This window comes from Cyanistes caeruleus, chromosome 13 (genome assembly GCF_971803275.1).
Source record: "Cyanistes caeruleus chromosome 13, bCyaCae1.hap1.1, whole genome shotgun sequence".
NCBI lineage: Eukaryota > Metazoa > Chordata > Aves > Passeriformes > Paridae > Cyanistes > Cyanistes caeruleus.
In genome coordinates, this window is record NC_141713.1 from 10,827,315 (window position 1) to 10,840,217 (window position 12,903).

The 12,903-nt window shown below is 39.4% G+C and overlaps 1 protein-coding gene across 1 annotated transcript in view; it reads left to right on the forward strand.

Annotated features, from left to right (window-relative positions):
• LOC147650699 (uncharacterized) overlaps positions 1-12,903 on the forward strand; it is a 121,120-nt gene that overhangs the window by 22,461 nt on the left and 85,756 nt on the right. The window contains exons 2-3 of the mRNA XM_086848393.1: positions 9,662-9,748; positions 10,580-10,714. The gene's annotated coding sequence lies outside the window, so the exon portion shown is untranslated. The remainder of the gene's footprint in view (positions 1-9,661; positions 9,749-10,579; positions 10,715-12,903) is intronic.

Here is a 12,903-nt window from a genome sequence, read left to right on the forward strand (position 1 = left end):
GAATGTCCCCTTGCTGCAGAGCTTCTTCCGAGACAGTATCAATTTCCACCTCTCAAAGCAAGTCCAGGTGTGCAGCAGAGCCTGGGACCTTTGCAGAAGTGGCTGAACAGGAGTGTCTGTCACAGGCAGCCCCTGAGATGGGACTGGGCAATCGCAGAGCAGCCACGGCTGCCAGGCAGCTCGAGGGCTGCAAGGAACTCAGGCTTCTTTCTGTCCAGGCTCCTTTAGGGACAGACTGGCATCCTTCTTCAGGACTGACTTGGCAGAAGGTGTGTGAGTAACACAGGAAGCGTTATGAGAGAAAAGAGAGGATTAGGTTTGGATTCTTTGCTGCTTCTTTTGCCTTCTGTGCTATGAGTGTTCAATGCTGTGAGCAGTGCACTCTGCAAACTGGAGAGTAGCATAAGGTTTTTGTTTCACTTCAGGACTTCAGGACCCCTTCCATGCAAGTCAGACTCGAGGATAAGATTTAGGTTTAGTGAAGGAATTAATGCATATCCTCCTCAGGCAGATATCATAAAAAAGAACTGATTTAAACCATTAAATGGACCCCTTATGGCACTGGAATAGCTGAAGCCTTGCCCATTTCCATAGACTAATTTAGGTAATTACAGCTGTATTACCTTATGCCAGCCAAGGATCTGACCCAATGAAATTGGAATAAGAAATCATGTTAATTTTAAGACTTTCTCCAGGAATGCATGTCTGCCATATTTGCTTATTACTGATCACAAAGTTCATAAGCTGCTGGTTATAATTTAATTTCCCCTTTATGAAGTGAAATCCCTGTTTAGATTTACTTAAATACATATTTATGTGTTTTAAATGTTGCAAACAGTAAATAGATATGATATCAATTTATATTATCATGGTTCCCAGAGGCTGTAGTTTCCCCCGACAGCTGCATGAAAACACAACACAGTTCAGAGGGCTGTGGCAAGGTGGGAAGTCTAGCTCAATACTGTTTCTTTACTAAAGTCCAGGTAGAGTTCCTGAGTGCATTTTAAGAAGAAAACACAGTACTTCTGTTGAAGTGCTGTGAAGTGCTGTGGGCTTCTGAGGAACAAGAAACTTGCAGGTTTAAGGGTTCAAGAAATGGAAAAAAAAAAAAGGTTTTCATGTGTGCTTGAGTTGCAAAAAATGAATGGTCATGAGGGCTGGGGATCTCCTGCTGGATCTGAGGTAGGTCCTGTTTGGTTTGAGGTATGGCTGTGCCTTAATACAGCTAAAACATTAGCTCACTAGGGGTACTTAGCTGCCTGCAGTCAGAGCTGAGCAATCCTTTTTGCTGACACACACATCAACCTGGAAATTGTACCCTATGTCAGAGCTTCTTACTATAAAAATCAGCAGACAACTGGCAGGAAAAAATAAGAACAAATGTACCTGAATTAAATGTACAGATTAAATCCTTGATGCAATATCCATATTATGAAAATGTCTCCAGCCTTGCAAAACTTTAAGCTTGATAGTTCTCGCAACCCCCTTGTGGCATTGCCTCAGCTCTCTGCAGTTTTACTGACTGCTTGCAGAAGAGTGTTTCCAGTTACCTTCATGTTTATGCTGCCATCAGAGCAGGAGAGGTGCAGCTAAACCATTAATACCGTGACTCTGTCCTGTCTGTTCTGCTACAGACTGTCTGCAGTCAACCTTTTAATAGTCACCATCGGAATTAAGCAACAGATATGTTATACTGACATAGTTTAGTCTAAACTCTTTGTGGTTAGTTCTGATTTGTAAATAATTGTTTGTGACAAATACTGATTGCTGTTGGTTGAACAGGGAACTTGACACCTTCTTGTGGACTGGAAGGCACCTTAATCATATGTAGACAGTCAGTGTAGCTGCAGCATATGTGCAGATTCCAGCACACAGTAGTAGCGCCACAGTGATTTTTGTTCTTCTGAATTGTGTCTGGGAGCAAAGTCTTAGCTCTTCAAACAGGCTGAGAGGACAGGATTGAAAAACATAATAAATGAACATGATGGTGGGGGTTTTTATGCTTTTTCTGGCCACTACTCTCACTGGTATGCTGTAGTATGTTAGGAGACTAAATTGCACTTCGGAAAAACAAATGAGCAAAGTAAATGATGTGCTGTGATACCCTTGGCTGAGCTTTTTAATAGGGTTTGTTTGCTTACTTGCTAATTTGCAAGGTCTGGTAATTTGCAATTGGCCTCCCAGTCCTCGGTATTTGGAATTAGTGCAGTTCTATCGTATCAGAGGGACAAGCAAATCAAAAAGAGAAGCATCCCATGTTGGGGAAGCTACAGGAAAATGGCTTGAATTTCTGTCAATTTTTAGTGTGGTACTTATAACTATTTCATTTTTGCTTAGTTCTTAGTTCATTTCCTTGCATGTAAATAACTGTCTGAAAATGAAAAGTCGCTCCTAGTCTTTAGTGAAGGTGATCTCTTGTTATTGTTACTTTGAATGCCTCCACTGTGGGCCTTTTATCATTTTTATGATTGTGTAAGTAATGTGTCATCTATGTAGCATCTGCACAAGGTTTACTGAAAATTAAGCTGGTTTAGAGGATTATATTTCAAGTCTGTCATTGCAATTTCAGTGGTGATGTTCTTTTATTTTAAGCAAATTATTCTGAAGTTCTTATGTGTTCAGTTGTTTTTTTTTTTTTGAGAGAGAGAAGAGATGGGGAATACAATCAGTTTGAAACTCAGTAAAATCACTGTCATATGAAACCTATATGGATTTAAAAAAAAACACTACTGGATAGAACATCATATGTCCTATCATCAAGCCTTTCTTTCCTGATGCCTTGAATGAAAGGATGATATTTTGTTATAAATTGTGATAAGAGCTCTCAGAAATTACCAGCACTTCCCAGTTTTCCATGGACTTTCTGAAAATGTTGTCATAACCTCAAAAGTTATGAAAACTCTGTTTTAAAGCAAGACATTAAATAACATTCTTAATGATATTTTACTGCTTTATAAAATAAAGATCTCCAGAGTTTCAAACCATAGATGCATACTGAATAAACTAGACAAACCCATGTATGTAAGAAATCATTCCTCTTGCTGGAAGTCAAGGGAGTATTTGCTGTTTTTTCTCTGAAGAAGAGAAGTAATTTTTGAAGAGATTCTCCAGACTATGTTTAATCTCTAAGAATAATAATAGAATAATGCTTCTAAGAAAGAAAATCAGATGTTGTCTTTGTACTGAAATTATTGCTACCACTAATATTCTATTTCTTAGTGCACTCATTCTTTTTGCTATCCAGAACCCTCTAATTATGGCAGGTTTTGCCTCTGAGGCTGGTGACAGACAAGGTTATTCAGTGTTTGGAGCTGATTCCCCTTTCCATCTGTTACATGATCCTCTGTTCCTATAGATGCCAGATGAATATTTCTTCCTTATTTTATGGTTCCTTTTATTCTGTAATATGCCAATGCATAGTTTCATATTTAAAATTCCTACTATGATATGAACTACCTTGAATATAGAAAACATTTTATTCAGGAGCACTTTCTTTTTCTTAGTTGAACAATAAAAGAAAATAAAGTGAATTCCTCCTTCACATATTAAGATTAGCTGGAGAAAGTGGCAGATTCTTTCCCTTCTGCTCTAAGGATGGTTATGAGCTGGTTTACATGTTTTTCTGGTCTGGTCCTTGGTTTTATAGTTTAAGATCTATGCTTCATGGACAGAAGTAGAGTAAGTTATAAAGGTCATTTTGTGTGAGTTTAAAACTCTGAACACCTGGGAATGGAAGGGGATGAGATATACTCATTGTACCACAAGATGTATTTGTTTTAGTGGAAGTTATCTGATATACTTAACTGACAGGCTTTTCTGTTTGTGAATGAGGTAGGCAATTTCATTACTGCTATGTGTCTTAGCGTCATCTTAGCTTTATATACAACCCCCATTATCACAGAACCTAAATGATCCATACTTACTAATGGATCGTGTTTATGTTTTGTCTGGAAGGCCACTATAAAAATGGAAAACAGGATCACTTGACTGATTAAAGGCCAAGTTTGGATTACCAAATAGCTGTGCCTGGTTTATGTATACTGAATTTAAATGCAGGAAACCAGTTGGTGATTAAAACTTTGTGCTGAAGTTCTTCTCATGGTGCCCCAGAACTGCAGGTTGACCTATTGAGATGACAAAGATTTTTCAATTTTATTAATTTATTGTTGGAAAAAAGTCAATGTGGGCCATGCTAGTCAGAGGAGATGTTTCACAACAAGCCTGCCAGAAATGATCAGGCTTTCATGAAGTTTAAGGGGAAACTGGGTTGGATTATGGTGGATGCTGCAAACCTTTGGTTTCCTCACTGTAAAGGTAATCAAGACAGCCCAGGGCATCAAGGGACAGAGATGTTCAGTTGAATGCAGATTTGTGAATTAAGCTGTTTTACATTATCACAGAATAAGTCAGGTTGAAAGGGACCACTGTGGGTCACCTGGTTCAACCTCCTGCTCAAGTGGGGCCGTTCTAAATCACATGGCACAGGATTGTATCCAGACAGTCCTAGAATATCTCCACTGAGGGAGACTCCACAATCTTTCTGAGTAATCTGTTCCAGTGTATGGCCACTGCACAGTAAAGGAATTTCTCTTCATATTTAGGTGGAACTTGCTGTCCATCAGTTTCTGCCTGGTGCCTCTTGTCCTATTGCTTGGCACCACCAAAGAAGAGCCTGATTCCATCTCTTGACATCCTCCCTTCAGGTACTTGTAGGGGTTGGTGAGGCCCCATCTCAGTCATCTCTTCTCAAGGCTGAACAGGCCCAACTCTTTCAAGCTGTCCCAGTAAGAGAGAGACGTCAGTCCCTTAATTATCTTTGTTGCCCTCTGCTGGACATGCTTCAGGAGCTCCATGTTTCTCCTATACTGATGAGCCCAGAACTGGACACAGCGCTCCAGACCTGGCTTCACTATGACTGAGAAGTTTGAGATCACAGAATATTCTGAGTTGAAAGGTACTTGCAAGGATCATCAAGTCCAGCTCTTTAGTGAATGGCCATTCTTAAGTGAATGGCCCCTAAGGGGATTGAATCTACAGCCTTGGTGTTATTAGCACCCTGCTCTAATCAGCTGAGCTAATCTGGAGGGGTAAGATCATGTTGGTTGACCTTCTGGCAATGCATGTCAGAATACCAGTGGCCTTGGTCACAAGGACACACTGCTGGCTCAGGGACACTTGTTGTCCACTAGGACTTCCATGTCCTTCTCTGCAGAGCTGTTTTCCAGCAAGTTGGCCCCCAGCCTGTACTGGTACATGGAGCTGTTCTTTCCCCTTTGAGACAAGCGAACACTTGCCAGCAGGTTTGCTACTGTACAAACAGAACCATGATCCCCTCCCCCAAATGCTGCTGGTAGCTGCAGTCTCAAAGCCAGGTGTTCATCTGCATGATTTTCTTGTTTCTTGCCCCATTGTTCCCTTCAACTGCCAGCACAGTAGAGAACACAACTTCTCCTCCTTAAGTCCCTCTAGATTATCTTTAGACTTCTTGTTGGATCTCATTGCTGCCTGAAAAGCCAGTAGTCAATGGGCCATACCTGGCTGGGAAGTTTCATTGTGATGTCCCTTTCCTGGGCACCAGGGAGGTAAAATACACCTGTCTATGGATTGGGTCTGACTGGCTCATCAGGTCCTCCATTCCTCTCAAAAGGGAGTTGCCAATGACTAGTATAATTTTTTTTTCCTAATGGAAGAGGTTGTGATATTCTTTGCATATGTCTTTGGGAAGAAGATGGGTGAAAATTCACCTTCACAGGGGTAGTCTGATATAGCTCAAGGTATGTGGAATTGCTAGCCTACTTTTTTTCTTTGCAGCATGGCTTTGGGGATTCATCTTCTAATGTACTTTTTGTGGGGAGGGGGGAAGAAGAGGTGAGAAGCATTGTCAAATTCAATAAGCTCTTAATCTAAGTACAATGAACAAGTGTATATTTGTGTGTGTGCATCTGTATATATGAAGTGTATGTGTGCATAACATTGTTCCACTCCCATTTGTAGACATTATTGCACTTGCACGACTTCATTATAACTACTGTGGTGTTCATTCAAGTATATATATATTACTGGGTTTATTCTTTGACTTTGCTGTAAGCCTTGTTTCCTGCATGTCTGTTTCTTTGTTTCACCAGTCTACTCCCACCCTGGCACTTTTTGTCTTTCAAAAAAATGTATTGGAGACAATGTCATATCATTAAACTGTAATCTTGTCCAGTCTGCTAGTGTACTCTCTATTTTTCTAATGTCCTGGTAGCTCACAGGTTGGTCTGAACAGACTTTGTAAACAGCATATCTGCTGCTGCTGCTGTTCAGAGCACAGTGCTCCTTCAACTGCAGCACAGCCAGGTTTGGAATAGTTTTCTCTCTTCAAGCCAAATATATTAACATTTGAAATGATATGCTGTATGACTCACTTAAAAAGATAAGTGAAAAAAACATAATTAGCTAAGTAGTGTGAAACTCGTGTGCAACATCTGTGCTAACTTTTGGGTTCTTCTTAGTTTAACCCTGATTTGCCAGCCTCTGTAGGTATATTATTTGGCTAATTGCCTGATGGTGTGGAGGTGGCTAGGGAAATATATGCATCCCTGCTCTGTGTCTTGAGAGCATTGTCTCTCCTGTGGATTCTTAAGGAAAAGTTTGTACTAGCAAAGCTACTTTGGGATTTTGTGTCTTGTTTGTTTGTTTGTGTGTTTTTTGTTGTTTTGTTACTTGGTTGTTAATTTGAAGGTGAGTTCCAGTAACGGCCTTGGCAGGGAAATATTTCTCTTGTTTTTCCATATATATGCCTCTTTTCAAACTCTACATCATCCTGGTAGTTTTGTTGAGTGATATTTAAACAATTTAAAAGCTGTTTTTACTATTCAAGGATTGTGATACTGACTCATGTGATATTTTATGCCAGTCCTGTCATCTGTAGTCACTAAATTTAATGCACTTTCCAAAATTGTCTGGTGTTGACCTTGTTCTCGAGGTTGTTGCAAGTTCTAGCTAAAATTTGCAGTGTATTTTCAGATTCTGAATTTCAGGGTGGCAATGAACCATATCACAGATTTGAGAAGACTCTGTTTCTACAGAGCTTGTGAATCCATGGTTGTATTAAACAATATAGACTGAAAAAGATGTGAAGGAACTATACAAAACCTCTGTTCCCCGGCCAAGGCCAGTTTAACATTTATATTAGCATGTTTTAGACAACGGATAGTTTGATGTCTGAGGTCATGAATTTTTTAAAGTAGCCATACCATGTCACATTTCTTTTTGATCTGCATTTAAATTTTCATTTACTTCTATATGTTGCTGGCTGAGGGCAACCAGTTTTTTATCATGAGAAATGGGTGCTGAATTAGATTTGCTTTTTTCACCCAGCTCTGAAAAGATGTGCATTGTCAAAGCAGTTGTTTGGCTGAGAATAAGAAAAGAGAGCGTTCTGTAGGGAATATGCTTAGCAAAGCAATGCCATAAATAGGTCTTGTTTGCTGTAATGTCTTGATATGTGTCATCATGAATTATATATTATTCCAGATTTATCACTTCTTCCACTGATAAGGGACATTGCTTCTTTGAGTGAGTTTTCTTCATGGCTTAAAAGATTTACTGATACATTGAAATTCCCTGTATTGGAGATTCAGATGAACTTTGGAAACTTGAGATAAGAACTATAAATCTGCTATGAACTAGGATGCCATTTCTCAAACTGTGTATTTATTGACAGAGTTTGTACTAGCTTATTCTTTTGCTTCTCATTTGGGTGAATCAGAAGAGATTTTCTTTTCGACAGTATGAACCAAAAATAAAAACTGTGTGTCATACAGTGTATGTATATATATATGTATATATGTGTGTATATATATATTGGAGTAGACAGCTTCATTTAATTTAAGCTCTTTATGCAAAGTTATCTTCACTTGAACACATTTGAAGATAAGATTGCTTGGTGGATAGCATAAGGACAGCAGGCAGGGAAGCCACTATAAACCTTTGATCAAAAAACCCCAACTCTACTTTTTATGTGGAAGGAGACCTAGTATATCCTTGATCTAAAAATCCCACCTGCTGAAATCTAACCTGCAAGATTTAGCCTGCATGGGAGAATAAAAAGGACATTATTAGTCCATGTGATCTGCCACTGGATCCCCAATAGGACATTATACCCATACATGGGTATCCCATATGTGAGATCCTCAAACATATTTGTGCAAGGAGATTCTGAAAACTGTGTAAATCTTTTTCTTTCCCAGAATTGGTAGGATTGTAATCAGTAAAAATTTACTGCTAATGAGATACCAGAACTTGATTTTTGAAATCCTTAACTTGTGAAAAAGTCTTTATTAAAAACATTGAGCTGTAGAAAGGAATGAGTAAAGAGTACCTTATTTCAGTAGCTGTCTCTCTCTGATCCCAATTGAGTTGCATTTTTTTTGTCTCTTTCTAGCTGCTTTTATTTTGTAAAATATTGACACAGAAATTGCTATTGAAATTTTGTAATAGAATTTCATAACAAGCAGCTTAGTTACAGAATCTGTCTTCTGTTCAGGTTTGCTTTAGTCCCATTTTATGGTTCAGCTGAGTTCAAGATAAGACTCATATAATTTCCTCTCAGGGTCTATTAGATCGAGCAGGTGATTTGGTATCACCTCCCTGCTTTTTACCCATGGGCAGATTAGGGGCTGTTTTACCCCATTTTACTGACACAAAGTGAATAGTAGTTCCACTTGCAAAACTGCAGAGGTGCTTTGTATTGCTGCTATTTCATCTGCTCTGTTAGTTCTGGCCACTGAAAAATGTGACAAAATCAGGTTTTTACTTCATTCATATTGCCAAATGTAAGACAATCTAAGCCTTAAGACATGATCCCAGTACTAAAGCAGTGAGTCTCAGTCTTTTTGCCACTCCCTCTTCTCCGAGCACTGCATTTATCAGCTGAAATAGGCATTATGGACAATTCTATTGAAATTTGGAGTCACATTGCAAAATGCACATACAGAACAGAGAGATTTTCAATTACAATTGTGGGATAATTCAGATAAGTCATCTTAGATCCCATTATAAAATGGGGAGGATGAGGAGAACACATGTTGCATGTGAGTGACAAGGAATTCTCAAATTTAGCAGTTGATATTATGGTATGGAGAAAAAGAATGTAGGAATACTTCACTCACCCCCCACTTCATCCAGATTTTAAAATCCTAAGTGTTCAGTTTCTGGCTATTTATCTATGAGACTTATAAGGACAATCAGTACTAATTAAATATTGAAGCAATCTAAATCAGAATAGCTTTGTTTCTTTTGCTTTTGAGTTACTCAAGACCTGACTTCAGTAGCTCTGAGCTGCTGTTGTTTAGCTTGGGTGCAGGTCTCTGAATGCATCTTGATAAATGTCAGGGGATCTAACTCTTGCTCATCCAGTTTGGCATGTGAGCACCTGGGCACCTCCCCAGAGATATGAGGTTAGGGCTGTGCATTGGTTTGTGTTCTGGGCTGTTGCAGCACTTGTGGAGTCCAGGGCTGTCTCTTTGGGTACATCTTTCATAATTTGAGAGGCCTCTTATGCCATAGTTTAGTGTCAGATGGGTTTTGCTTCTCAATGTGACTTTGCTGTTTGCTGAGACTTTCTAACTGCCAAGACTTGGATAAATAAAGAAGGTGTTCTGATTTTATACTTCAGGAGATGCCACTCTATAAGGAAGAGACTGAATCTTGGGCAGTCATGATCAAACGAACACCCTGTTTGCTGCTTAGCTGGGGATGAATGGTAAGCTTAGAGTGATGGGTGCTGCTGATGCCATCTCTCAATACAATAGCAGCACTTGGATCGTCTCATGCTATCAAATGGTAATAAGTGGTAGACAGAATAAAGAAGTTTTGATATTTTAGTCTCTTGCTGATATAACAAAGAAGGAATGGCTAAGCTTGTGCAAGCTTTAGATCACACAGACTGGCTACTTGTTCAAGAGGAATTGATTTCTGCCTACAGCAGGTGCCATAAGAGGCAAGCAAAGATGTTTTCTTTCTACAATTTATCATAAAGGGTAAAAGTGCTCAGCAAAAGGGTAAAAGTGATTTACAGCAGTTAATTAGAGCACTGATGAACTTCTGTTTGTCTGAATATATGTGGTGTGTTGAAATGGGAGCAAGAGAAAATATTTCTTTTCACTCCTCACCCCCCTTTATTTGAGGGCCTGGGGAGGGGCTGTGCTTTTTTGAGGAAGGGTTTGCTTAATTCTGCTGCAGATCTAAACCTAGGTGAATTTACAGGAATTCATCTTTTGAGATGAACTTGTCCCAGCCATTCCAGCTCAGACTATGAATAAGTCAAAGCTGGTTTTACTCTTTTTGTCAGACTTTTTGACTGTGATTTTTGGCGTGCAATCATGCAATCACAGTGGTCTGTCTGCATAGAGCTGCAAACAATATCAGGAACTGTATTTTTAAATTGTCTTCCAATAATGGGAAATAAATCCTCCAGATTGAAAATAGAATGTATTGCTTGTTGCATATGGGGGAAAGTCTGACCAATGTAATAGTAAATATAAAAATACAACACTGAGATGAATAGATTCACTTTCTTGCATTACATTTGCAGAGTCACTTTCCAGCTCTGCTCAGACGGACAAGATCAAGAGAATGGCTTCCTCGTTGGAGTTTTCTTCCCTAAATCTGTGAATTGTTTTCAGTATTCTTGTAGCGCAGGCTGCTGTTTTGCTCCAACACAATATCGGTGAGTTTAAATTAAGAAAGCTATCAATGAAATTTTAAAGGCACAATTTTTTATCCTAAATTTTAGTGTTTTGCATTTCTGTGCATCAAGGCTGATTCTTTGACTTCATGCCAATGTAACTGTTGGTTTTACTCAATCCAGGGTTTACCTGTCAGTAATCAGTTTGGTGACAATCAGCAAAGTATCTGTTTTTACCCTACTGCCATGCATATATTCACCTTTCTGATATACTAATAGCCCTGATGCATTTGTCTGAAAAACATACATGCAGAGAGATACAGATGTTGTTTATGGGTGTAAAACACCCACGACTGTTCTAGGCTTTATCTCTTTGCCCAGCAAGGTGTAATTTGCATATGTAGCCTACTGGCACGAGTATGTTTTAGGTAGTCTTCTGTGTCTGATGCAGAAGGTGTGAATTACTGTAGCCACTGGGAACAAGCATTAGTGCTCTATTCAAGTTGGTGCATGACATGCTTTTAGCTATGGGAATCCCTGGTGTGCTGCATGTGGGTGGCAGTTGTCTATTAGTGTCAGATATTTTCATAAGCAGAGTACAAAAAATGTATTTTATTGAATGCTCAGCTTTTGCAGTTGTGAGCTGAAACATGTGAACACAAAGGGAGCGTGTTGCAATCTGATACACAAATGATGTCCCAGCATTTGTGCAGACTGCCCAGGGAACACATCTGAAGGATGCTGTAAGAATCTGAAGGATTTGGGGTAGAGTCGGCTGCCTCTTGTCCAGCTCTGCACACAGGCAAACAAGCTGCTCCACATGTCCATCCCTTTGCAGGAGTGGTGTTAATGATGTCAGGTTCTGGAGTGCTTGTGAAGTTCAGGGTGCCTTTGTAGGTAGGTCTCGTTCAACTTTAGGAGTCTCTCTTCTCTGTAAAATTCAGGACTAGGGCTGGGTTTGTTACCTTCTGAAAATGAAGACTTGGAAAGCCAGATTTCACTGTTGAAGCAGACCAGGTTCCAGTAGCTGTTCCATCACTCTTTACACAGGATAGAATAATCTGCTGTGTTAGTTTGCAACAAGCAACGCGGGAAGAAGGTGCCCCCTGCATTTGTAGGTTACTTGTTTTATTTTCTTTTGGTGTGGTGATGGTTGCTAGTGTTATGTAAAATATCAGTTAATCAGACACAACCCACAGGAGCTAGGGCAGTTCAAAGCACAGCTACTTTCAAGAGACTCCTTAATGCCTTAAGGGAGTAAACTTTGGCAGACACTGTAGGTTTACTGTGTCCCTAGTCAGAAAATTGTGTTGTTTGGCATGCTGATGGGAGTATTATTAAATAAACATAATACAATATTTACACTCTGATTAAAAAAAAGTCTAATACACTGTTCAGAGAAAAAGGCACTGATAAAAGTAACGTGTTTTGTTTTTTTTCTAAGACTTCTTGTTTTGTTATTTTTATTTTTTTTACTACTGGTATTGCATGGTGATAGGAATATAAACTTGTAAACTATTGGACTGAAAAGTTGAGACTTTCCATGTTTCACCGAGCGCTCTGTAAAATGGAGACTTTCTAAATATGTTCTTTGAATATGGAAGTTATATGCCAAACCCCTATTTCTGAGTCATCCATAGTTATAGACTACTTTCTTCCTCTATAGTGTAGATTTTTTGGTATTGTTTTAAGCCTCTTCTTAAATAATTTTTCAGTTTCCTCTTTCCTGAGTTCTTGTTATAAAGATCTATTCTTATAAACCCAACTTAGAACTAAGAATAAGCATCATAAGGCTAAAACCTGCAAATTTCCATAACTTGCAAGCTAAAAGTACAGCCATGAGAGGTATTTGGGCCTCTATGAATGTTGATATGACCTTAGATGAGGATTCAAGGACTTATTTACAAGAACAACTTGCTTTAATCTTTGCATCATGGGAGTGGAAGCATCATGTGGTAAGGATCTGAAGAGGTCTTGTATTTCCTGCAGCGGATCTTTGCACTCTAAAGACTACAAAGCAAAATCTCTTATTCTGTGCAGAAGATGCTGACTTGTGTGTCTGTATTGCTCTCTGAACACCGGAGTCAGAACCAGGACGAAGCCTCCCTGTGGCGGGTTCCACGGAGCTGCGGGACCCGTGCCCGCGCTGGGGTCCCAGGGCTGTGGTTTGGGGCCTTCCTGGGACTCGCACCTGCAGGTGGCAGCATCTTCCTGTTTTATGGGATGTGGTG